We start from the raw sequence: 27,258 nt of genomic DNA on the forward strand, positions 1-27,258 counted from the left end.
AGGCAATAATCTTGTGATAAACCTTCTGAAAATACACAGCAGTAAAATTAGGGAATTAAAGTAGTAATGTTCAGTGCAGTAAACACCTAAGAATTTAAACATAACATCAGCTTTATGTTTGTAAAATAATTAAAAAAACAGTACAAAAGTGTAGACATTATCTATGAGTTCTAAAACCAGACATTTAGAGTTGGAATCACATTACTTTACATATAACTAGAAACACATACTCTAGAAGAAAACGGAACACAGTACTTAGGTCCACTTATGACATCAAATGATGATGATGATGGCAGCCACAGAATTATGTTTCATTCCAATCCCTGCCAATACATTTCAAAAAGTAAGTAAAGTTTTCAGTCAAAAATTTGACATGCCTAGATAAAATTTAAGCTGAGTCGGCAAATATGTAAAATCTGGGTGCATAGTCAGAAGATCATGTTTGCAATTTTCAGTTGTATTTTAAGTAATGCATTGCTGGATAAAATGGTTTACCTTACCAAACAAGGCTGATGAATTGTTTTAGACTTCTGTACATCTTGGACTGTTCAAAACAAGCATTATGGTATTCTCTTAAGTGTACTCTCAGAGCAGCAAAGGCCAAATATCAGGGATTGACTTTGTAGTCATCTCATCAGGCTTGAGGCCACATACAGTGATCACAGATCAGTCAAGGCATTGAGCTGGCAGATGATTACCATTTGGTGTTGATTTTAATAATATAGATAGGGTGGCACTTTTGTGTTTATTAGGGTGGCACTTGAGCAGACCTGAAAGAACCAAAGATGTAGTAAGTATGCCTTGTGAACTCCTAGTTGATCCTTCTTCAGAGATTTGACTTCCCTCACCTTTAATAGAGTTTAGCACATATACTTGAAGAGGTCAGTCATATTGAGTTTGGGACTTTAAAGGTGGCTGTACACTGATTAGCAGGTTTATTTGAGCAGTCCTAGTATGAAAGCTGAAATTGTGAAAAAAAATCCAGTGAAACCTATCCAACTGGATAAAAGTCAGTTACTGGATAATAGTGACACTGCCTGGATCTCAGCAAAGAAAAAATTTGGAGAAAGTATCATAAAATCAACCAGAGAAGAAGAAAAGAAAACTTTATCTTGGAAGAACCTTGCAGCTGTTCAGCAAAAAGCAGTTCAATATTGTGCTTGTGGTACAGGAGGTGCCTTCCAGTAATTCAGAGGAAAAATGTATCATCAAATGGCAGTGTTTAAAATGACTGAAACACTGAAAGAATATATGAGTCAAATATCAAAAAGCTGGAAAAATAGAATAAACTTTAACTAGCTATTCACATGAGCTGATAAAACTGTGAAATTCAGAGGATAAAATGAAGAAAAAGATGGCTGAGAGTGAGACTTTTCTAAAAGATGACACATTTTCCTCAAATAGGTGATGGATATGTAATGGGAAAGAGAGAGGTAATTGGGAATATGTTTTGGGGAATGTAACCAATTTGCCAATTTTAAAAATTCCCAGCAGAAATTGCCAAAACATAGTAAGGGCTTAGTAAGTTTAATGCTACTGGCTGCCTAAAAAACACTATAAAATGGAAATCAAAATCTAAACCAATTGTAAACTGTAACTAAAGTGCTGGACATTGCCAAGGAGTTAAAATAACTGGAAGTGGAATCTGCAGAAAAGTGAAGGTACAAATTACACAGAAGTAAATGTGAAGTGAAGGTCTGAACATGAGAGGCTTCTGCCTGCGACCATGAGAAATTACTTTCATATCACCTTAAGTATGTTCTAATTTTTGAATGGTGAAATTCTGACTCCAGGTAGTAGCATTGTTGAGAGGTGGAAGGAACACTTGAATGAACTCTAGTCCAGTGAATATGCCTTTCTTTGAGGAGGTTGTGTCCGAAGCATATAGTTGGATTAGATCCATTTCTGTGGATGAGGTCACTGCAGTGAATAAACACTTCCTCTTTGGTATACTTTTGGAATGGATGAGATATGGCCAGAAATGCTGAAGCTGCAGGGAATTATGGAAGTGTCATGGGTAATGCATATTTTAATTTTGCAGGAAGGTTGGGACAGTACTTCTGGATTGACTGGATAATCAACTACTGGATGAAGTCTCCCTTTGGCATTTATGTTACTGAGTACCTAAACCAGCTTGAAAGACCTCAGCATTTACTCACAAAAGTGATCTGAGGTTGTCTCGGTACCCTTAAATGCTCTGATAGTTTAGAATCCCTTTGTTCTACTTACTGTCATACAGAGGTGAGATCTCTGCTTTAGTCTTCTGTGCTATGAATGACCCTGCACTCTTTGAATTCCTGCCCCTAAACAGAACCAGTGCACCTCATCTGCCTCTAGAAGTGTAAAGCTATCCTATCACATTAACAGTACCATATAGAATCACAGATACCTAATTAAACATATCCCATCGACAAACATTTTTGAAATACGTTTGCTTGCCTATCAAGCAGAATTTTAGCAACCTATAAAATCAATCTGGATGACTGGATGGGTGATCACCCAGGATATTTGGAGAAAGTCTGCTAAACTAGACAGATTACTAGTCTCTCACCAGAACTAGTTGATGTGGCTGAGCTTCTCATTCGTCTCCTTGGCTGTACATTTACTAAGAACCCATGAACATATGAGGATCTGATTCCACCCCAGCTGTAGAACAGTGTATCAGCTTTTCATCCATGGAGACATCATGCAGTTTGCCAGTACTACATATATGATTTTTGTGCACATGGAGGAGTCATGTTTTGACCTATGGGGTTCCAGAGCTACTGTTCGTTGCTGTACAGTCTCTTTATTTAAGAAGAGAGAGAGAGTTGTATCTGTATTATGAACTCTTAAGTCATTTACTTTACACCAGCAAAGGTGTTTCTTATTTTGACTTCTGCCCTGTTTGTGATTTTCATGGACAGGATATCAAAGTACAGATTAAATCTGGAGACTGTTCATTTTGTGGTTATGAGGACTGTACAATTGCTGTTTGCAGATGATAATGTCCTCTTAGCCTTAATTGATCGTGATAGCCACCATGCACTGGAGTGAGTTGTTGACTGTGTGTGAAGCAGCTGGGATAAAATTCTGTAAGCCATAGGTCACAATTCTGTCCTGGGAAAGAGTTGATTTCTCTCTCTGTATCAAGAATGAACAGCTGCTTCAAGTGGTGGGGTTTAAATGTCTTGTGGTCTTATTCATATGTGAAGGCAGATGGACTCAGGAAATTGACTAGCAGATACATGCAGTGGTAATATTGCAGGCATTTGTACTGCACTATGCTATTGAAATAAATAAGTTATACAATAAAGCTATATGTTTGCTGGTCAGTATGTGCTTCCATCCCCATTGTCATGAGTTTAGACCAGAAGCGTGGTTTCATGCATACAGGCAACCAAAATGAGGTTCTTTTACACAGTATCTGAGCTCACTCTTAATGACAGCATGATAATGTTTACAATCTAGGAAGATGTCACAGTGCAAGATTGCGAGGACTCAGTTTAGGTCGGTTGGGTGTCTTCTGAGGGGGCCTTTTGGTGTAATCTTTGAGACATGGAGGAAGCTCCAGGCATGACTTGAGGACATATTGGAAGGATTGTATTTCACAACTTGCATGGGAATGCTTAAGGATCCCACAAGATGAGCTGATGACTATCATTGGGGATGTATAAATCTGGTCCATTCTGCTTAACTTGCTGTCATCATAATCTTCACCAGGAAAAGCACGTTAGAAAATAGATGGATGTTAGATTATTCTTTTCCATGATCTCAAAATATATGAAATGAAGTAAGCAAACAGCAACAAGGAGATCATCAGTCCCAATGTAGAAAATAGCAGGTTAAAATTCTTGAGAAATAACAATGGGACAACCACGCCAAAGCACATATATTTAATAGGCAATAAACAGGTAACCGCTTTTGGAGATGCCTCCTTCATCAGATCATTACAAAAATATAAAATCAGTCTGCATATAAACACCCTTGAAAAAACAATTACATTAATTAAAACCTTTAACCAATTAACATTTTCAAACTAGCTATCCAGTGAGTCTCTCTAACTTCTGTGGCATTCTTTATATCACCACCTCTAGGTGCAGGAGTATAAATATCCAAAACCATAAATTTCAAATCATGCTATGGAAATCCATTAATGTGTTGAGCTACTGCACTTCTTTGTACATTTCTCCGTATATCACCCATATGCTGTAAAATACGTTCCTTTAACATTCTATTGGTTTTACCAACATAAAAAGAAGTGCATTCTGAACAGATTGCTATATAAATCACATTTTTAGTAGAACAGCATACATAGTGTGAACACTTATATATCCTTTTGGTAATGGGATGCTCAAACACATTATCAGTCTTAATATACCTGCATGCCTTACATATTTTACATGGATATATACCTAATTTGCCACTATATAATTTACCTAGGTTATTCAAATTACCAGGTCCTGGTCTATAACATAACAGACTCTGTCCTATTGTTGTTTCTCAAATATATGAAATAAGCTCAAGATCTTATGGGTGGCACAGATGTGTAGCGGTTAATGTTGTCACCTCACTATTAGAGGTTCTCCGGTTTGATTCTCGATGGGGGTGCCTTCTGTGCGGAGTCTGCTTGTCCTCCTTGCATTTGCGTGGGTTTCCTCCCTCATTCCAAAGACATGTCATGAGCGTTTCCCCCCAGGTCTCCACTGAAAATGGCCTCTGTCCCAGTTGGACTTTCTTGTTAAACAAATGTTAAATCAATGAATACACTAAATAAATAAAAATAAATCTTATTACTTATCCAGAGTGATTCACTTGATTAAAAGCATCTAGTAGGGAAAATGGGTGTTCTGAATCCCACAGGCAGTATTCTATTTGTTATAAGTCTGAAAAACTTAAGAAGAAATTTGCACTATAAATTAACTCCTTAAATTTTCATTTCTTAAGTAGTTGAAATACATGATGTGAAGTTGTTCATTCTCGCCGTTCATACTTCACTGATGGGTTCGGAGCCTATCCTCGGCTCTGACACGGCCGACTAGCAAGCTCAAAGTTTTCCAGTAGCTCGAGACCCAATGCCTTATCCCACAATGCACTGCTGGAATTACCCCAGATCTAGTTTGCTGCGGCACTGATCTCTTAGTTTCCAGCGTTGCTCGAGACTATTGTGGGAATTTTCAACTTTCAGCAAGTTTTTCTATTGCATTTTTATATCTTTCTACTATTATATTTTTATAGAATTACCTTGTTTAGCAGATTTTTCTGTTTTTCCCCTTTTCCCAGTAAATCCCTAGAGATTGCCTTCGGCCTATTGGCTTTGGTCCTTTTCTTACAGCTTGTTAGATTAGAGTTTCCCTTTTTGGGCTTTTTGATATTGGATTACTCTTGTTACTAGTTGCCTTTTTGGGCTGTTTGTGCTGTCTTTCTGTATTGCTGTTTGTAGTGAATTAGATTACTCATTTCTTTGTTAAACTATTTTATATAGTTAAATAATGTTTTTTTTTTTTTTTGATGATGTGATTTTTTTTTTCAGGAAGTTAGTGCGATCTCTGAAGAAAGGGAAAAGCATCCTAAGTCTGGGTTCAAAAAGTGCCCTGACTGCAGACAAAAGATGTCTGTTACGGATGCCCATGTGCACTGTGTGTACTGTTTGGGTGAGGTGCACCTGCAGGAGTCATGTAGTATCTGCTACTCCTTTTCAACTCGAGTGCTTGCAGAAAGGAAGAGGAAGTTAATTGACAGGGGTATTTTTGAATACCCTTTCTCAGAGGCATTGTCTGACCAGGATGGGGCTAGCAAATCATCCAAATCTTCCTTAGAATCCAGGACAAAGAAAGGGAAAAAGTTGGAAAGTGTTGTGACTTCGGCTCCACTGACTTCGGAGCCGACAGTCTGTTCTTTTCGGACACAGAACACTGCTTTGGAACTGGTTGCCGAAAAACCTCCCTCTCTACTTCTCCAATCGGCTCCATGTATTCACTCCTCCAGGTCTTCGGTCAGCCTGTCTGATCTGGATATGGACCGGTTGGTTCAGAAGCTCTTAAAGGCACCAGGCCTAGCTAAATTGCTGTTGGCTCAGACCCAACCGTCGGAGCCGAAGACCATTACTCTTGAATTGTATGCTCCTCCTCTAAGCCATACCGGACCTTCGGAGCCAGAGGAGGCCGACCTGATGATTGTGGATCCCTTGGAGCCAACACCTGTTCCAGTGTCATTGGCTCCATCTGCTCGGATGTCCTCGGCGCCGACCGGGGATTGTAGGAGCTGACACTCTCCGGTCGGGTCTGGGGAGAATAGTCGCACCGACTTGTCGGTGCCGACTCTTCCTCTCAGGGCTTCGGCTCGGGTGAGCTCGGCTCCTACCCTGGGCTTGGAGCCCACAGCTTCGGTGCGGGAGGGGATCGTGGCTCCTGATCCATTGACTCCTTCTCATTGGAGCCGTGGTGCATTTGAAGCCATGAGGCGAGTGTTGTCTCCTAAGACTTCCTCATCTCCAAGTCTGGCCTTTTCCTCCCCTAAAGTGCCTGTGTCAGCTTCTGTTTCCTCTGGTCATCCCAAGTATAGAGACCCAGAGCCTCAGGTAGCCCCACAGGGTACTTACTGCTCTTCTGAGACCTCTCCAGAGATTACCGTTGAAGAAGTCCCCAGGAAGAGATTATGCAAGAGGAGGCATTTGGACTCCCCACAGGAGTCTCTAACATCAGACACCAACTTGGATGAATCAGATGGATCCCCTAGATCCCCCTCTGAGGGCATCTCCTTTGCGGAGATTCTTGAAATTCTTAGGCAGAGGGGTGATTGGCAGTCCAAGAGCCCTACTGAGGACAAGTCGGTTCTCCTGAAGGGGTTTGTGTCTCAACCTTCCACCTCTTGGGTGTCTCCGCCCTACGATGAGCTTATGGATCTGGTCTCTCGTAGGGCGTGGGAGTCATCAGAATCTATGGAACTTGTCCCTAGGAGGCCTAATAAGTATATTTCTGCCCCCGTAGATAAGTCCTTTTTGACCAAGGGAGTCCCTGTTGATGCCATGGTGGTGGCGGCAGCCACCAAAAAGGAAATGTCTGAGACTTCCTCGTCTACCCATCCTCCTAACAGAGCATCCAGGATCATGGATAGATATGGGAAATGTATGTTTAGTTCAGCGACTTTCTCACTCAGATCACTGAACTACTTGACCCATTTTACCAGACTGTGGAGAGATCTCCTTAAGGAGTTGGGAGATACTCTTCAGGGTGCTGTAACTACGAGTGCATCCGAGAAAGTTGCTACCCAGCTTGCTACCCTTAATTCAATAGTTAACTCGTCCATGCGTCTCGTATCTTACGCAGCTGATGGTTCGAGTAGAGCTGCATGAACAGGAATTGCTCTTCGTAGGCATGCCTGGATGCGACTCTGTTCCTTTGCAGACCCCTTCAAGTCTTCCTTTACAAATTCCCTGTTTGATGGCTCATCCTTGTTTGGGCCAAAGGTGAAGGAGACTTTGACCAGGTGTGAACAAGAAGGAAAGACTCTGTCTGCCATTGGAGTCCGTTTTTCCACTCCCACTCGACCCTTTCCTAAAGGTCAGAGGGGAAGAAAGATGTAGTTCCGGAAAGCCCAAGGAGCCTTTCAAGACACACAAGGAGAGCCCCCCTCCAGAGGCAGAGGAGGGGGTTACAATGGAAGACATCGCCCTCGTGGCAGAGGGGGTCCATAACACCAGGGTGACAGAGATCACTTGTCTGGTAAGTCCCACCAGCGCTCCTGAAGGGAGGCCCAGCTGTCCTACTCTGGAGACAGTCGGAGGTCGCTTGTCATTATACCCAGAAGCCTGGCTAGATATAACAAACAACAATTGGGTACAAAGTATAATTTCCAGAGGGTATTTCATACAGTTCTCCACCTAGCCCCTTCCCGTCAAAAAAATCCTGGACATTCCACCCAGTCACAGGGAACAAGCAACAATAGAGGTACTCCGATTGCTAGAAAAATGAGTCATCCAGCCAGTCCCGGCAAACCAAACAGGATTCGGAACTTACTCAAGATTCTTTTTGGTTCCAAAGAAAACAGGGGACTGGAGACCCATTTTGGATCTCAGCAGACTCAACCAATTTGTGAGGAAAGAGAAGTTCCGAATGGTCACGCTACAGTCCATATTTCCCTTTTTAGGGAAAGACAGTTGGATGTGCTCGATCGATCTCAAGGATGCGTACTACCACATAAAGATGGCCAGACCATACAGGGATCATCTGCATTTCCATCTGGGAGCCAATGATTATCAATTCCGAGCTCTGCCCTTTGGTCTCACTACAGCCCCCAGAGTGTTCATGTGCATGGCAGTAGTCACGGCTCACCTGAGGCTTCTAGGATTCCAGGTGTTTCCGTACTTGGATGACTGGCTCCTTACCTCCACCACCAGGCATCAACTTCTTCAAATGAGAGAGGCTACTCTGACACTTTGCAATCGGCTAGGCATTACAGTCAACTTCAAAAAGTCTGCCTTGTTGCTTTCACAGCATATCGTTTTTATAGGGATAGAATTTGACTCATCAACCACCACTCTTCGTCTTCCAGCAGATAGGGATTGTATTCTTCGCCAACACATCACGTCCTTGGTATCAAAGAACAGAGCACCAGCTGCAGAGGTATTGAAAGTACTAGGATTGATGGCAGCAACAATCTTGGCAATCCCATTAGCAAGGATGCATATGAGGATTCTTCAATGGCCCCTATTCACGCAATGGTCTTACCAAGAATTTCCAGTGAATCACACAATCCTGATAATGAATTCCTGCAAGAAGGATCTTCAGTGGTAGCTGACATCTCTTCATGTCACAATAGGACGTCCCTTCATGCTACCCCCCCCCCCCAGTTGCCACTGTGACCACTGACGCTTCACTGATAGGGTGGGGGGGGGGCATTTTCAGGGAAAAACTGCCCAAGGCACATGGACAGATCAAGAATCACATCTGCATATCAATGTCCTGGAGATGAGAGCAGTACTTCTAGCATTGCAATACTTTCAGGACTCTCTTCCTCTAGGGACAATTGCAATACAGACAGACAACATGTCAGTGGTCTGGTACCTGAACAAGCAAGACGGGACCAAGTCTTACCCCCTTTGCTGAGAATCCCTCAGAGTATGGCAGTGTGCAGTGTCATCCCAGCGCTTTCTGTTACAAATGCACATACTGGGCAAATCCAACGTCATAGTGGACAAACTGAGCAGGGCAATTTTGTTGCCCTACAAATGGTCCCTCAAATAAGAGATTGCGGACAGGATTTTCCACAAATGGGGCCAGCCTTTCTGTGACTTGTCTGCCAGTCATATCAACAACAAATGCAGAAGCTATTTTGCCCTGATTCCCCCGCCAGGTCAGACCCCGAGGGATGCTCTTGTCCACGACTGGCCCCCAGGTCTCCTCTATGCATTTCCCCCAATTCCTCTGATACCCAGATTTTTACAGAAAGCAAAGTCGCTGGGATGAACAATCATCCTTATAGCCCCTCATTGGCCTCGGCAGATTTGGTTTCCATTTCTTTACCATCACATTCTTGAAGACCCCTGGATCCTGGAATCAGTTCCAGACTTACTGACACATCTGTCAGGGGATCTTCATCCATTACTGCAGACACTGAAGCTAATCACGTGGCTGCTCCAATTCCCCACATAGCCAGGCTTTTTATAATCTTTCCCATGACACTAGTCAAATTTTGTTGGCTTCCCCTAAGCATTCCACTAGAAAGTTGTAGTAAGTGGAAGAGATTTTCCATTTAGGCTTCCTCTCATAATATTGACCCTTACGAAGCACCATTGTCTTCTATTTTACAGTTCTTGACAGAAATTTTCAACAAAGGAGCAGCGGCTGCTACGATGCAGGTACAACTAGCTGCTATATCTAATTTCCATCTAGGGATCGATGGATTGAATATTATGACTCACCAATTGTCTAAAGCTTTTCTAAAAGGTTCCTTTGACATGAGGCCTTCAGTGAAGACTCCTTATTCCCCCAGGAATTTGAATTTTATGTTATCTCGCATCATTCTTCCTCCCTTTGAGCCTGCATCATTTTGTGAGCTAAAATTTCTATCGTGGAAAACTATCTTCCTAGTAGCCATCACTTCAGCCTGCAGTGTGTCAGAGCTCCAAGCCCTATCCATCAAGCTTCCTTATATGGTCTTTCATACTGATAGAGTATCTCTCAGGACAAACCCATCCTTTTTGCCTAAAGTATGTTCAGAGATTAACATCAATCAAGTCATTGAGTTGCCTGTTTTCTTCCCTAATCACACCAACAAATTGGAATATATGTTGCACAAGCTCGATGTTCACAGATAACTTAGATTTTATTGAGACAGAACAAAAGAGATTAGGAAATCAGATCAGCTTTTTGTGTCTTTTTCTGAGGCCAGGAAAGGTAAACCAGTCACCAAAACAACTCTGTTTATGTGGCTGTCGGATTGTATCACTTACACCTATTCTTGTTATAACATGCCCTTGTCTAGTAAAGTGAAGGCTCATTCAGCCAGAGCAGTTTTTACCTCTTCAGCCTTTCAAGCCATATTACCTCTAGACAACATCTGTGTGGCAGCCACATGGTCTAAACCTCACATTTTTATAACTCATTACAAAGTGGATAAGGCCTCCAGGGACAGGGCTTCATTTGGTTCTACAGTTCTGAAGAGTGTACTTCCATGAGCCACCCAGGGTTAGGGTGCTAGGGACGCTACCCATCAGTGAAGAATGAATGGCGAGGTTGAACAACTTTACATAAAGAAGTTATATACTCACCATAATGTTCCATGTGAGTTGTTCCATCTCGCCTTCATTCTCACGTCCCTCCCTCCTTCCCCCTCCTGGCTGGCAGTTGACCTGGAGGCTGTCTTCATCCTGGTTTCTCAATGTGTCTTCATTCCTAGGCAGAATAATTATAGTATCTCTATATGGTACGCAGCAAACAAGATCTGAGGTAATTCCAGCAGTGCGTTGTGATATAAGGGGTTGGGTCTTGAGCTACTGGAAAACTCTGAGCTTGCTAGTCGGCCATGTCGGAGCCGAGGATCAGCTCTGAACCCATCAGTGAAGAATGAAGGCGAGATGGAACAACTCACATGGAACGTTATGGTGAGTACATAACTTCTTTTTTTAACATCAGATAAAATAGTGCAACAGAAATTATACTTGTACTGTAGTAAAAACAGGGGATGTTTAAGGAGAAAGAACTTGCTCATCTGCTCAGTTTTTTAAGCTTTTGCCCAGCAGTTTGACCTTCTTACAGTAGTAGGCATGATGCAGAAAGCCTTAAGATCATACCCATACATACTAGAAGGCAAGGGACTTGCAGCTATGTGCTAAGTTGATTTAAAATAAATTACAGCGAAATTCAGCACATGAAAACAGACTGAAGTTGTCTCTGAAATTGGAGCTAGGATCACAACAGCACTCTCTGGTTCAAGGTGATCCATATTTCTTAATTTCTTAACTATCCATTTTTTTCGCAGAATGTCCAGATTTTATCTCACATTTTAGGTCTGCTCCTCATGAAATTTGTTATTCTCTGACAAATCAGACTGTTATAGTCACTAAATAATGGCACACAATTTGAGTTTGACTATATATCCTGCAGAAAATGCAACCAAAAATAATACCTGTTATTCTAGCAACTTTCCAAGTTTATATGCGCAATTTTTAAAATCTGTCCCTATTTTTGGGTGTTGTCCCCCATTATTTTAGGCTTTGTTCAGATTTTGTGTACTAAGAGGTAAGAGGGGATCCACTGCAGGAACCACAGCAGTTCTTGCACAAAAGTAACATAATCAAACAAGCCATAGCTGAAAAGTTTATAGCACAATCCACCTGTGCATTGTCAATAAACCCAGCAGCAGTATTACATCAGTCAATTAATATATTGCACAACATGGCATACTGTATTTAGTGTTCAGACAGGCCTGTTGAAAAGACTGCGGTGGTGGTGCTGCGGTAGCATTGTCGCCTCACAGATAGACGTTGTCCTGTTCGATTCTCAGCTAGAGCGCCTTCTGTGTGGAGACATGTGTGAATGGGCGTTGAAGGTTGTGCGTCAGGGCTGGCAACTCGGCACATAAAAATCTACTGCCAATTATTAGAGGACCGGAGTTCCGCTGTGGCGACCCCTAACCGGGAAAAGCCGAAAGACACAACAGCAACAGGCCTGTTGAAAAGGTAAATGTGCTGTGTAGTCTAGAGAGTGCAATAATACTTCAGAATAAATAAATCACAGTAGTTTCTGGATTCACTGAGTTTGCTGTGGAAATTTTTGTGGTTTAAATCTTGCTTTGAAGGAACTCCAAGAAATTTTATGTGGGAATGATCTCAGTAGAAAAGCTGCAATGGAAAAAAGCTTTAAACAGTTCTAATTCATTATGGTCAGCTATCTATGTATCACATTAAAGCAAAGTAGTTTGCTATAATAGATAAATAAATGATTGCATAGATAAGTAGATAGACTTTCACAAAGCCTGGGGTACTGTGGATATTTTAGGTTTTGTTCACTTTTTCCATCTCCCTCCAGACTGCAAGTTAGATATTTCATTGCTAACAGGTTTCTACTTTAGAATGAAGAACTAAGTGGTCATCTGTATTTACTTAGTGTATCAGGATTATGACTTCACTGCTTTAGTAGACTCATATTGGTCACTTGTGTTGCATATTCTTATAAGTTCATTGATTATAGGTAGTTATCAAGCATGGAGTCAAGCAGGCAATTGAAGAATCTAGCCCAGTTGCCCCAGAGCACTGCCTGAGAAAGTGACTTCTTCATAGTCATACTCTAGACAAGTTACGGCTGAGAGAGTCAAACCGTTGACCACATGAAGCAGCTTAACAATTCATAACCGTAGTTCTCTGTGTTAACTGCCAAACTTAGATTTGCACTGTTATGTGTATTCCTTCTTTTAGCCAGTGCACAGAAAATTTGTTTAATAAGCTCATGCTTCTGTTAATGTCATGTCAGAATACACAATATCACTTAAATATCACCAGATTCTCTTTTAAGATGGGCATCACCTCATTTGGGTTACTTTGCAGTCCCGTCATTGAATGAGCTGCCTGCTGTGCAATGTAAAAAAAGCAGATCTAGCTTCCATTAAGAACTTGAAATGTTAAACTTCCCTTTAATATTTGCAATTATATAATAATAGTGCATTACTATTAAAAAACAAGCACGCTGATTGGCCACCCCCCCAGCATGCTCATTGTAATTAGAGCATATACCATTAGAAAAGAGTCTGGCCACTAAAGTACCATTGAGTGGCCAAGGCACACTAAAATATGAGAAAAATTGGGTATGTTCAGCAAAACAAAAACGGAAACATGCACATTTAGCTCTTTCCAAGTAAATGTCTATTTTTAACAGTTAAAAAAATAAATAAATAAAATAGCAACTGAGATTCTGTTTTCTCTGTCACTTCTCCTACAGTGATGTACTGTGCAAGCGTAAGAATGGAAGTCCCATACGCATGTGCAGTACATCAGTATGAGCAGACACTATGGAAGAAGACAGAAGTGCACTTACATAATTGCATTATTTAAGGAAGGTAAATAATGTCTTTCTTAAATAATGTGATTCTGTAAAAGCAATAATCTTCTCCTGTTTGTGGGTATATCAGGATTTACTCACAGTTGGCTTTGTTTAATCACTTTGTGGATTATTGCTTTATTAGATGCCTCTGTTTAACAGAATCTGTTGCTGACACAGGGTGGAGGGTATTTTGTGTATGATCTCTTGTTCCAGTATGTGCGTGTGTTCTTGTTTTTATAGATTTACATCAACACATTTTGTATCTGCAACTCACTTCCTTGTTTTCCTACAAAAGGGAAATACGCTGTGACTAATTTTTGAGATTGTTTATACTGCAACACCTTTCAGTTTGTTGATATTATTCAGTAAACTATGACCATATTGTAGAACAGAGCATATGTTGTAACTAAGAAGCATTTCAAAGTGTGGGCATGTGCCTATAAATAGAGAGCACGTGCAGACAGCAGTGCCATTTTGAGAGAACAGCCAGTGTTAACATGTACGAGTGCAGTAGTTAGTCTATTTATAAGTTTGTTTAAGTTTAAATTACTAAGCCTCAGTCCTAATGTGTTGGTATATAATAAAGCTGCTTGAACTGAACCCACAACTATTTGTCTGTTTTATCCTGACTGAACGAGTGACACACATGACAGAACCACCGAGTTCAAAACTCTCCTTTAGCTTTGAGAAGAGAGTAGAAACTCCAAATGCAAGTATTGAATGCTCTTCTTAAACTGCAGAGTAGGACATGTAATGTTTATATAAAGCAGTAGAAGATTGATATGTTGCTTCCCAAGCATTATTTCTCAAATAAGTTGAGAGTTACTGTTAACAGTATGTCACGTACAAAACTGGGCATTTTAAATTTGCTGCAGAATAGTTCTGTTTCTTTATTCTGAAACTGCCAAAACAGAACATTAAATAGATTATACTCATCAAATGCTTTAAATTAGAGTTGGGTGACCCTTGTCTGCATTTTTAACCAGGCTAGTGGTTCTAAGAAACAAACTGTATCTTCTTTCTTTCCAAAGACTTGTGCCATTAATGTGGCTTGCTGCATTTTGTCTTTTTTTTTTTCTTGTATTATGAGCTCCCTGATGTTCATCGTGTTACACTGCTGCAGTCATTACACTTGGGTTATCCTGCCGTCAGGCGGTCCCGCAGTCGGCCAGAGTTCCAAAGTTTTGGTCCGGCGTCGTTTACTGTCACTTCTTCCCTGATGTCAGTGTGCCAGGGGTATATAAGATGCATCTGACGCCATTTTCTTCAGTCTGTCTTGCCACACGGTGCCCAAAGCAGAAGCAGCTCACAAGTGCCGGTCGGCCGACTCCTGAGATTTTCGAAGTCGAATTTCAGATCCGAAGTCTTCAATAAAGCTAAGGTACCCCGTTGGGGAAACTTTTTTCTTGCCTCAGACCGATGTCAGAAAAAGTTAATAATTGTATTTCTTGTGGGAAGTAAATACCTCATAAGGACTTCCACTCTTACTGTATTCCATGCCTAGGCCCTGATCATGACATCACTAGTTGTCGGTTTTGTGCTAGATTTAACAAACACACTATAAAAAAAGTTTTGATTTTGCTTTGCACTACTTTGGCCAAAGGTTCAATTATACCATGCCGTTGGATCAACTGACGACCTCAATACCATAAAAACAGACATCTGAGATCCAAAACCGACGACGAAACCTCTTCTAGGCCAGTCGCCGGTTCTCAGTGAGGCGCTTTTGCAGCCCCTGACACCCGCTACCTCAGAGCCACAGGCCGCTTCCGACTCCCATGTGGAGACAACTAGGCCTCTGGAAACTCGAGGTATTGGGCCTACGGAAACTAATCCCTCAGATGGGTCCGGAGCCGCTGAGCAGGCATCGGCTTCTGAGGGTGTTTTCAGACCTTCACAATTTACCATTAAAACAACAGCCATGACAAAGGTACCATTAAAGACAAAGAAACAAGTACAGCATTCTCCTGGACAGTCCTCCATGCCTAAGAAACAGATGCTTAAAATGGTCGAAGACCTCATTACTCTAATCAGGGGTTCCCATCCCCCTCCTGAGAAAAGGCCTAGGCAGGATACAGACTATGATTCTTCCTATCAGGTTTCCATTTCCTCTGATTCCTCTTCAGACCAGGGATACTCTCTACCCCCCTATGAGGACTCTGATGCTGAAGAATCTATCCCTTCAGCCTCTCCTCCTGAGGATTATTCTTTTGGGGAAACTTTACATACAATGAGGGAGAATTTCCATTGGGAAAGTCAGGATTACTCAGAATCCAAGAAAAGGCTCAGGGATTTCCTTTTATTGCCTCAGCACAGGCCGCTGGCTATTCCACCTGTGCTAGACATTGTGGATGACGTGTTCTCTGAATCCAGCTTATCTCCTGATTCTTTGCCCCCTGCTCCAGCCAAGCCAGACAGGTACTACAGAGTCCCTGACTCTCACAGGTTCCTTTACAAAAACCCTTCTGCTGATCCAGAAACTATTTCCCAGGGTCCAAAAGGGGTTAAGGCTTCCATTGCAAAAAATCCAGTACCCCTGATAGAGATTCCAGAGCTTTGGATAGATGGGGGAAGAAAGTATACACTTCTGCAACCTTAGCAGTAAGAGCTTTAAATTGCCAGTTTCACATGCTTAAGTACCAACAATATTTAATGGCTCAGTTAAAACAGAAAATGCTTGCAAGCTCAGAAGCTCCTGATTGTAAGGAAATGCAGGATTTATTGCATGCAGTTGAACAGGTGGGAAAACATACTCTGCAATGTGGTTTTGATTCTTTAGAGGCCTCTTGTAGAGCCGCAGTTACAGGTTCTGTGATTCGAAGACATGCTTGGTTAAAAGAACAGAGTTTACCTGATCATGTTAAGGCAAAATTATTGGATGCTCCTTTACAGCATGATACCTTGTTTGGTGTTAAGGCAGAAGAGGTGTTAAAGAAAATGGAGGATAAAGCTAAATCTATGCAAACAGTCAAGGATTTCTTACAGGTACAACCACTTCGGTTTAGCAGAAATTGGCCAACAAAGAATTGGTCATTTTCAGTGTCAGACAGGCCACAGAGAGGCAGATACAGACACCCAAGAGGCAGATCTCAACCCCAAGGCTCAAACAGACAACGACAGTAGGGCACCTCAACCCCAAAAGGAGGTGAGGACAAGTCTCAACCTTACAGGAAACAGAATGACTTTCCCCTTCGTACGCCAATCACGTCCCTTTTGGAAGCTCCCTTAGGGGGAAAACTAGCACTTTTTTCTCAAAACTGGCAAGCAATCACCCAAGACAAATGGGTTCTGAATATTGTGTCTCAAGGTTACAGGTTCCACTTTTATACTTTACCATGGCTAAAAGGAATGTCAGACCTGCCACAAAATTAATGGGCAGAGGCACAAAAATAAATTTCAGTCCTCATGGACATGAGAGCTATTCAAAAAGTACAACAACAGGAACAAGGACAAGGATTTTACTCAAGACTCTTCCTGGTCCCCAGAAAGGACAAGGCCTGGAGGCCCGTACTAGACCTTTCAATTCTGAATACTTACCTGGATAGTCCAAAATTCAAAATGTTGACATTACAGCAGCTTCTACCCATGCTGGACAAGAAGGCTTGGCTTGTTACGCTGGACCTCAAAGAGGCATACCTGCATGTCCCTATCAGACAAAATTGCAGAAGATACCTCAGATTCAAAGCTGGTACAATGCACTAACAATTCTCTGCACTGCCCTTTGGCTTATCTACTGCGCCCAGGGTCTTCACAAAGTGCCTGGCACCAGTAATTGCATTTTGCAGACAAAAAGGAATTCAAATATATCCATACCTGGACGACTGCCTCATTCAAGCAGAAAACAAGGACATTATTCTACAGCATCTGGCATTTGTAAAAAAGGTTGCTAATTTCTCTAGGGTACACAGTAAACGAAAGGAAGTCAAAACTAGTGCCCTCGCAACAGATTATATTCCTGGGTGCCAGCTTAAATACAACGGCCCAGATGGCTTACCTCCCGCCAGACAAACAAGTTCAACTAACTCAATATTTTCAATTACTGGCAAAAAAGTCCCATCTCCCTGCAAGAAAAATTCTGCAGGCCCTGGGATTCATGGCATCCTGCATTCTACTAATACCATATGCCAAACTCCATATGAGGAAATTACAGTGGTACCTAAAAAGTGTTTGGACTCAACACTCTCACAGTTTAGAAGCAGTAATACCAATGATACCCTGCCTACAACAGGAGTTTCGATGGTGGGCACAGGCTTGTCACCTAAACAAGGGTCAGCCTTTTACCCAACCAACAGCCAATCAAACTCTAACAACAGATGCTTCGGATTACGCCTGGGGAGCACACTTGGCAGGAAAATGCATTCAGGGCAAGTGGACCACAGACCAGATGCATCTTCACATCAATCAAAAAGAGATGTTGGCTGTTCAAAATGCCCTAACAGCTTTCAAGGACCTTCTGCATCCAGGACAATTGCTACTAAAGACAGACAACACCACAGTAATGTGGTACATAAACAAGCAAGGGGGCACTCATTCTTATCCCCTATGCAGGCACGCCATGACCATGACCTTGTGGAACACAGCTCTAACGTATCAAGTTCACCTGCAAGCACAATTCCTGCCAGGAAAGAAAAATACTCTGGCAGACGATCTAAGCATAAATATCATGGACCCTCACGAATGGAAGTTGAATCCACAAATCTTCAGCATGGTAACGCAAAAATGAGGTTGCCCAGACATAGATCTTTTTGCCTCCCCACTGAATTGCCAACTACAAAAATTCTGCACAAGGACTTATCACAAACGAGCATGGAAAGTGGAACAAAACAATCAGATCCTGCACGGTCAGCTCAAAACTCTAAACCTAGCTGCTTGGCAGATACATTAGCCAAACAGGCAGCACCTCTCTCTAAAGCTGTTATGGATGTCATTTTGGAGGCCAGGAGGCCTAGCACCAGGAAAGCTTACTCAGAAAAATGGTAGAGATTCTGCGCCTGGAACCAGGCTCAAAACCTTGACCCTTTTGTTCCAAACATTCCTCGGATTTTACAATACTTAACTGAGATGATGGACAGAGGCCTATCCTTCTCATCAATTAAGATCAACGCTTCTGCCATTTTAGCACATTACAACACGGATCCTCCATTATTCTTTCATCCCTTGCTAAAGCACTACCTCAGAGGGGCTAAAAACATAAGGCCGCCCTGGAGAGCACCAACACTGACTTGGGACCTCAATTTCGTTTTGGAAAAACTGACCCTACCACCTTTTGAGCCAGCCAATACAGCCAATCTAAAATTTTTATCATGGAAAACAGCTCTGCTCCTGGCAGTAACTTCAGCACGAAGAGTCTCAGAGCTACAGGCATTAATGGCAGTGGAAACTTTTATAATTTTTAATCAGGACAGGGTTTCGTTAAGGACAAACCCTACCTTTATGCCAAAGGTGATATCTAGTGTGGCTCTCAACCAAACCATCCATATGCCAACTTTTTATCTAAACCCCCAGAATAAAGGGGAAAAACTTCTGCATTCTTTGGACATACACAGGCAGCTACGCTTCTACTTGGACAAAACAAAAGCTTTCAGGAAAACTGAGCAACTGTTTGTAGCATATGCTGCAGGATCACAGGGCAAGGCTATCTCAAAGCAGACTATATCCAAATGGATGGGACACTGTATTCTTTACTGCTGCACACAGCATGGAAAATCAGTCCCAAATACCATTAGGCCACATTCCACCAGGGCAACAGCCACTTCAACAGCCTTTCTCAGAGGAGTACCTACCAAGGAAATTTTGGAGGCTGCAACTTGGAGTTCAGTGGACACCTTTACCAAGCATTACCACCTGCCTCTTTACTGTAAATCCAGAGCAGGATTTGCCACTGCAGTTCCAATCCAAATTCTTTATAGACCAGCCACCCAACCTTAGCTTTGGGATTCTACCCAAGTGTAATGTCTGCAGCAGTGTAACACAATGAACGTAGTACAGTTTTGTACCTACCATAAATTTAGATGTTCGAGTGTTCACACTGCTGCAGTCCAGGTTACCCTCCCTCCATCCCCTCTGAACTAGCTGGACTTATCTATACCTTTCTATCATATACAACCTTTGTGGTGTATTTGCTTGTAACTGAATGTATTGGTTTTATTTTATATGTATAGTTTTTATTAACAATATGTATTGCCTACCTATTGGGGGCACCTGACATCTGGGGCAAGAAAAACTGAAGAAAATGGCGTTGGATGCATCTTATATACCCCTGGCGCACTGACGACAGGGAAGAAGCGATAGCAACCGACGCCGGGCCAAGACTTTGGAACTCTGGCCGACTGCGGGACCGCCTGACGGCAGGATAACCCAAGTGTAATGACTGCAGCAGTGTGAACACTCGAACATCTACATTTATGGTAGGTACAAAACTGTACTTTTTACATCCTTTCCACTGCTACGTAATTAAAGCAGAGCAGACAAGTGCAAATTATTTTAAGTAATAGTACTAGTAGGTAATCTTTTCATATTTGGATCTAATTAGCAGATTACAGCTCCAGGCTGGCTTGGTATCCAGAAAGGAATCATGCCGTAACCGGTAGATCGACGCATACTGGACTGTCTCTGTGACCTTTACTGTCCTTTGGTACATCAGTGGTATTGACTGGAAGATTTTTTTATTTTGATTGTTTTTTCCCTTGCAGATAAGATAAGAGGCCTAGGTGGAACCAGAGTTGGGAGTGGCTGGGCTTCAGATGTCAGTCAAGTCTTGACTGAAGTTGCAGCAAGTACCTCCTTTATTCTCTGATTCTGATGCAGATGATTCCCTCCTTCTGCTTCTCCTCCAGGATTTTTCTTTTTCAGAGACTCTTCATTCCATGCCTTTGGCTATACCTCCTGTTCTGAATGTTGTGGAAGATGTGTTTTTGCAGGCTTTCTCTTAATCCTGATTCTTTGCCTCCTGCTGTCAAGGCCTCTGTGTAAAAAATCTGTTCCCTCCAGATAAGAGGCCAGAGCTTTGGATAGATGGGGAATGCCAGTTTCACATGTTGAAATATCAAAACTATCTTCTTTGATTTAGTACATGTTTCTGAACAGGTGGGTAAGCATTCTTTACAATGTGGTTTTGAATCAAAATTATCTGAACATTTTAAGGGAAAGTTTTGGATGCTCCTTTACAGTCTGATGTGTTGTTTGGTTCACCTGTAGTTAGAGTCAGTCTGAAGAAAATGGAGGACAAGGCTAAGTCTATACAGACTGTAAAGATTTTTTGCAAGTTCAGCCTCCGAAGTTTAGATCCCTCGCGCATGGCAGCACCTTTGGGAGAAAGTTTGCACTCTCAAGGGAAAACTGGAGTTTGATTACCCAAGACAGATGGGTATTGGATATCATACAAACATTCCTCCTCAGCAGACTAGAGGCTCACAAACAAGTTTCTCTGCTGCTCCAGGAAATTCTGGATTTATCTATCCTCAACACTTATCTGGACATTCCCAAGTTCAAAATGTTGTGTCCGTTACAACAGCTTTTCTCTGCTGGCAAAAGATCATGGATGGGTGACTCTGGATCTCAAGGAGCTTACCTTCATGTTCCTATCTCTCAGGATGCTTTCTGGGTGTGAGACTGAATACAGCATCCCAGATGTGGAGGTCTCAGCTTCCACAGCAAGTTTTGAATGTTATTTTGGGGCCAGAAGACAACCTTTGAGCCCGCTGCAGACTGCTGAGTGAAATATTTATCATGGGAAGACTGCTTTTTGTTGGCCATTACATCTGCAAGAAGGGTTTCTGAATTACAGGCCTTAAAAACCATTCATTTGCCTACTTTTATGCAAACCCCAAAAATAAAGGGGAAAAGATTTTGGAGATTCCAGCTGGGATTAGGCCTCATTCCACTAGGGGATATTTTGGAGGCAGCTACTTGGAGTTCAGTGCATACTTTCTCTAAGCATTATCACCTTCCACTTTACTCTAAATCTAGGGCTGGTTTCATTTTGGCAGCTCCTACTGCTTTATAGTTTGCCATCCTCCCTTACCTCTGCTTTGGGATTCGGACTGCAGCAATGTGAGATGATTGTGTGGGTTGAGTTGTAAATATTGTGAATATTGTACATATTGTACATATGTTTTGTGCAAGGGTGGTTGGTTGTTTTTTGTTGTCTTTTGGTTTTGACCTTTCTGTTTAGGGTCTTCTGACATCTGGGGCAAGAAAAGACTGAGGATAATTTGTACCCTGACGTCCTGATGTCAGTCTAATGATATTCGGGCAGACCGAGGACAGCGGACTACCCAAGTGTAAGGACTGCAGCAATGTGGATCTTCGAACATCTACATTTATGGTAGGTACAAAACTGTACTTTATTTTAGGGGATGTGTAGGTTTCTTGCTTAGCATATCGATATATTTTTGACCCATATCTCTCAACCTGCAGACATTGAAAATAGGAACAAAGGCCCTTGAAAAACAGGGGCATACAGCTAAAAATCTGGACATCTAATTAACATAACATTTGAATACCAAATAGCACATAACTCTTCCTGCTTCCTTTAGGAATGTAGAATACACATGTTAAAAAAAACAGTGGCAAAATAAAGGAAAAATATAAGCACATTATCAGAGACAGTGTCAGACCTGTTAGACTTTTATGAACTCTATCACAAAATTCTACCACAGAAGGTCCTTTGATTTCCTTTCAGGAAAAACAAGGAGCTGTAATATGTGTCCTCTTTCTTTAAATTTATGGTGGCACTAGTATGTTGGCCTTGTGTTGTGTTTTTTTGTGCACTAAATAACTTCAGAAAACACGTGTGATGAAGGGGATTCAGAAAATTGTATGAAGAGGTAAATCAAGCCTGAGAATAGGGAAATACCTCCAAAAATAGAAACATGCTAAATGGGGCCTGAATATAGGAATGTTCCTCCAAGATAGGGACATTTAAGAGATCTTTGTTGATCAGATTAATAGTTAATACCATAAAAGCTCATACGTTGTGTAAAACAAACAGTACAAAACTGACAAAATGATGTTGAAGAGTTTTGTCACATTAGGCTCTGTCAAGTTGCTTATGGATCGGTGAGCCCGCTCTGCTTTATTTCCAGCATGTTCAAGTGAGCAAGTGATTATTTATCATTAAGAGTCCATTTGGAGAGTGGGTATTGATGACTTGGCTTCAACTGACTGGTTGACAATGAATTTGAGGTTTTAACATTTGTATGCATATACCTGACAGAGAAACACACAACATTGCATCAGTTTTATGAGTTATTTTCTTTCTGTATAGCTTGTTGGAGTTTTCTGTATGATGATCTATTTCTCAGTGATAAACTGTATACTGCAGTACCTTTGCATTTTACACAGATGTAATTCATGAGAGAGTAAGAGAAACTAAAAACTGGTAATCGGCTGTGATTATGGAGATATGTTGCCCCAACTATGATGTCGTTTCCAAATCTAAATGGACTTTCTATCTGACTAACTGTTCCATTAATAAAAAAAATCAGAAGATTTACTTTAAAACTGTTATAGACTTCCTCAAAATGTATACAGGCATTAAAGTGGTGCTTTTCAGATTTCCCAAATGACTGGCATAGTTTCATACGTTTCCATGTCACACCCATTGCTGCATGCTTCTTGCAGTGCGCCACCTTTTCTACAGTACTACTTATTTTCTGTAGAAATTTAGTTAAAGGGCAATTTGCATTTATCTAGGATGGTTTCAGATGATGGTATATTAATGGTGGAGTAAATAAATGGGCAATGTTTATTGACAGAGTCTACCCTGAACCCTTATTAGATGAAGCTTTAGTGAAAGACAAGGACATTTTAAACCTGTTTTAAATGGGGGGGGGGGTTGTATCGGAATCAAAAATGTGAAGGAAATAACAATTTTAGCTTAGCTATGCTTTTAACTTAAAATGAATTTGCAAGTACAAAGAATAGTTGCCAAGAATTGAGATGTTATTTTTGGGCGTACTGACTTAGTACATAAGCTTGGTGACAACTGAAATTTGTTTTTAAGAGAGGGTGGACAGTAGTCTCTCCTTTGATAATCACATCTCCACAGTAGTCAGGAAATCCTTCTGTGTGACACACCTCATCCAGGAAAAAAAGAGGTTATTGTTCCCCTCTACTCGACACTCATTAGACCCATTATAGAGTACAACGCCCATTTTGGAATGTACCTCACAAGACATTTGCAGCAGCTGGAAAGGCTACAGAAGTACCTCACAAAGAGGATTACTGGCCTCAAACAGATGACCTACACTGACCGTCTCAAAAACCTCCAGCTTTACTCTATAGCATATCGCCTACTCCGAGGAGATCTCTGCCTAGCATATAAAGCTATGTTAAACCCAGAGCTGTTGGACATGCTGCACCTAAAGAAATCCCAATCCCCCCAAGCTACATGCTCTAGGGACCTAAACCTTGTCACCACAATAAACAGGACATGCTGGAGGGATAGATTCCTGTCCCAGAAACTTCCTATACTCTGGAACAAGCTACCCATCTTTGTCAAGCAAAGTTCCTCATTAGCACTCTTTAAGAAAAATCTTGATGAGTGGATGAGAAATAGGAAATACACCCCGGAGATCACTTCTGTGGCTCTGCTCGACAGGGGCACAGGAAATTAACTTTCTTGGGTGGCGTAAGCCAAGGAACCTTGTTGGCTAGGCTTACTTAGGCCCTTGGGCCGATAGCCTAGTACCTACCTATGAACCTATGAGAAATTTGTAAAATATGTTTTAAGTGAAACTTGATCTTAGGAAAGGAGAGGTAAGAATGTCAAAATGTGGAGCTTGTTGTTAATGTCGATATGTATATGAAGGTGCCAATATTGTGGTGGCTTTTTACCCAAGAGTATTAAATAGCAATGGTAGATTCAGGGCCGGTGTTAGTATTTTGGGGGCCCCCAGCAAATGTCAGACAGACCTATAGCTACATGCTCTTACATTACAACAGGCCTATATACCACACTTTATTAACCTGTCTAACAAAGGGACACTTACAGTTACTGACATTTAATTGTAACAATGATACATTACAACAACTCTATGTACAGGTCTGGACTTAAATGAAGCGATGACTAGGCCTACTGTTTCAACACCCCCTGACCCCCTCCAGCCCTCTTCTCTGATCCTCCCCTCCCTTTTGGGTTCCCCATACCATGCACATTACTTTTTTCTTCCTTTTCTTACATTTTGCCTTACTCTCAGCTTGTCAAGAAGCCATAACTTTTTATATGCTCTGAAGTGCATTTTAAAGTTTTTTTTCTTTTTACACAACCTTTTTATCCAATAATAGCTTGAACAGAAATTATGATTAAGAAAAGAAATCCACTGTTGCTGTTCAACGTTAGTTTTCCTTGCAACCTTTCAGCACACCTTTCCTGACCAAGACAGCACAGTAATAACCATGTAGGAAATAACTCAATTAAGCTGGTGCCCCCAAAGCCATAGGGGTTATATATGTGCCCTGGGGTGCATTTTAGAGCATTTTCTCAGCATTTTACTCTAATGGTGGCCTAAACAAAAATCATGAAAAAGAAAAGACTTTTAGTCATATTTTTTTTCTTTCAAGGAAGACGTAAGTTGTGCCCAAGGCTTAATGTTCAAAGCTGACAAAATAATAGCTCACAATAAACTAACAAGCCAATTGTGGGAATACATAGGTCTTATCTGGGAATATTGCCTCCTTCCCTAACCCCCGACAAAAGACGGTCACTGCGTATACATCCTTCTGGTGTTAGACTAGGATGAAAGCAGAGGTTTAAATTGCCTTAGCCATATATTTCAAGTGACTGCTGATGTATGTATACATAGCATGCTTCCTCACCCCTAACTCTCAAAGTCAGCCCCATGTATAAGTGCATGATGTGTGATTGTGAGAATGATTTTAGTAATATATTCTAATTAGTTGCTCCTAGACAGTACACCACCCCTACACAAGCTGTAGTAACCTTCTTTTTACACCTCTGAGGTCTGTGAGATGAGTAAATAAACAGTGACCACACTGTCCTCAGCTCAAACACAAGCTATAATGACTTCACGTACACATGCCTAAGGTTTGACTGTGATGAAAATTAAAGTTGTAATAACCACACAATCCCCAGCCCCCCATAACCTACAGTGTACATATATTTGAGCAGGGCTGGTTTTAGAATGGGTGTGGTTGAAACCAGATGCTATTATCAGCTTTGTCCTAAAAGAGTTATATCTCAGCACCATTTAGGTTAAACAGCTCAATCAGAAATTTGATACATTTTTTGTCCTGATTTTTCTTCAACCAGCAATAGCTTTTGTGGGGTCCCCACAGAGTGAAGGATGATTAAGGGAGCCACCAGTATCCATTCATACAGTCTGGTGAGTGGGGGCCACCAGACTCCAAGAAGATCTAAGTGTCTGAATGTTCTGTGATATATTTTATGTCTTATTTTTGAATTATAATTACTTGTTAGGTACATTTTTTTACTGATACCCAGAAGAATAATGTCTGTGTCCTGGCATTATTGGGTGTGTGTACAGATAAAAATCAGTGATATTTTTTATACACACACACACACATGACATACCAGTCCTAGTTTTGTAGTTATTTCAACAAATAGCAATACATTGTGCAACACCAGATCAGTGACTGCTGTTTAGCAGTCGTCAAACAGCAGCAGTAATACATACCTGTCACTGTCCCCGATTTCACACACCTTCCCTGATTTTGTTCGTACTTCTGCTTTCCCCTTTGTAAAAGGTTTGATTTGCTGGTAAATCATTCAGGATTACAATCACTCAATCTAGACATCTGAGTTTTATACTTACTGTCCGAAAGTACATGTTGATCCAAAGGGTGCTGTTCTATTAAATTTTTAAGTGAATTAGAGTAATATTTAAAATGTAGTCCTGATTCTGAGCCTTTACTCTATTATTTTTGGGATTGCACTGAATTATTAAGCAAAGGACTTGTGAGTTATAGTATTTGGTGTTCTGCTTGTCTTTATAAAACTCCCTGAAAAAGAAAACCATCCTTGATGATTGTAAGTACCAGCTCTTCTTAAAATCCAAACTTTGCACTGTGATAAGTCACTCTGGGCTGCTGATCTCTCTAGTGCTTACCCTGCTCATGTTCATTATCAGCTTCATCCTAACAGGGTCATATCACAGCCCTGTTCAGGTTAAAGAGCATAATTAGGAAATTAATACATTTTTCTTCCTCATTTTTCCCCAACCACCAGCAGATTTTGTGGGGCCCCCACACAGTCAAAGATGATTAAGGGGGGCTCTCTGCAGCCATGGGTATAGCATGGACCTAAAGCTGGCTATGCAGTTAGTTTTAGTGCAGAACATGTCCAACAGCAGGATGTAACTAAGCAGGGGCACTATGTCAGTGGTAAAATATTTAATGGAATTCTGATGCCTGTTACTTGACAAAACACTGTTACTACAACCAGAAATATCTTTGAATTTTAAAGGAGATATAAATAAGAATTATTATCCATGTGGTTTAAGTATACAAGAATGCTACTAGCTTTTGTTGGTTTGACAGACATGTTACAAAATGTCAGGATAAGATAATTTGCTGTAGTTGAGCGCCCCCAGCGACCCCAAGGTTCGTTGGTGCCTAAAGCCGGCTATGGATAGATTTAATTATAATACTGAAGGGGTAGTTTATTTACCACAATGTTTATCCTGTGATGTATTCTATGTGGGGAAGACAGAGACAGCTTTGAGACAAAGAATCTGTGAACATTGTTATGTTATGAGGA

The 27,258-nt window shown here is 41.3% G+C and overlaps 1 protein-coding gene across 2 annotated transcripts in view; it reads left to right on the forward strand.

Moving 5' to 3' along the window:
* The window catches only part of BCKDHB (branched chain keto acid dehydrogenase E1 subunit beta), a 2,914,018-nt gene that overhangs the window by 2,207,331 nt on the left and 679,429 nt on the right, over window positions 1-27,258 (forward strand). The window lies entirely within an intron of this gene.

Source organism: Protopterus annectens, chromosome 1.part1, assembly GCF_019279795.1.
Source record: "Protopterus annectens isolate FY-2018-M chromosome 1.part1, PAN1.0, whole genome shotgun sequence".
Taxonomy (NCBI): domain Eukaryota; kingdom Metazoa; phylum Chordata; order Ceratodontiformes; family Protopteridae; genus Protopterus; species Protopterus annectens.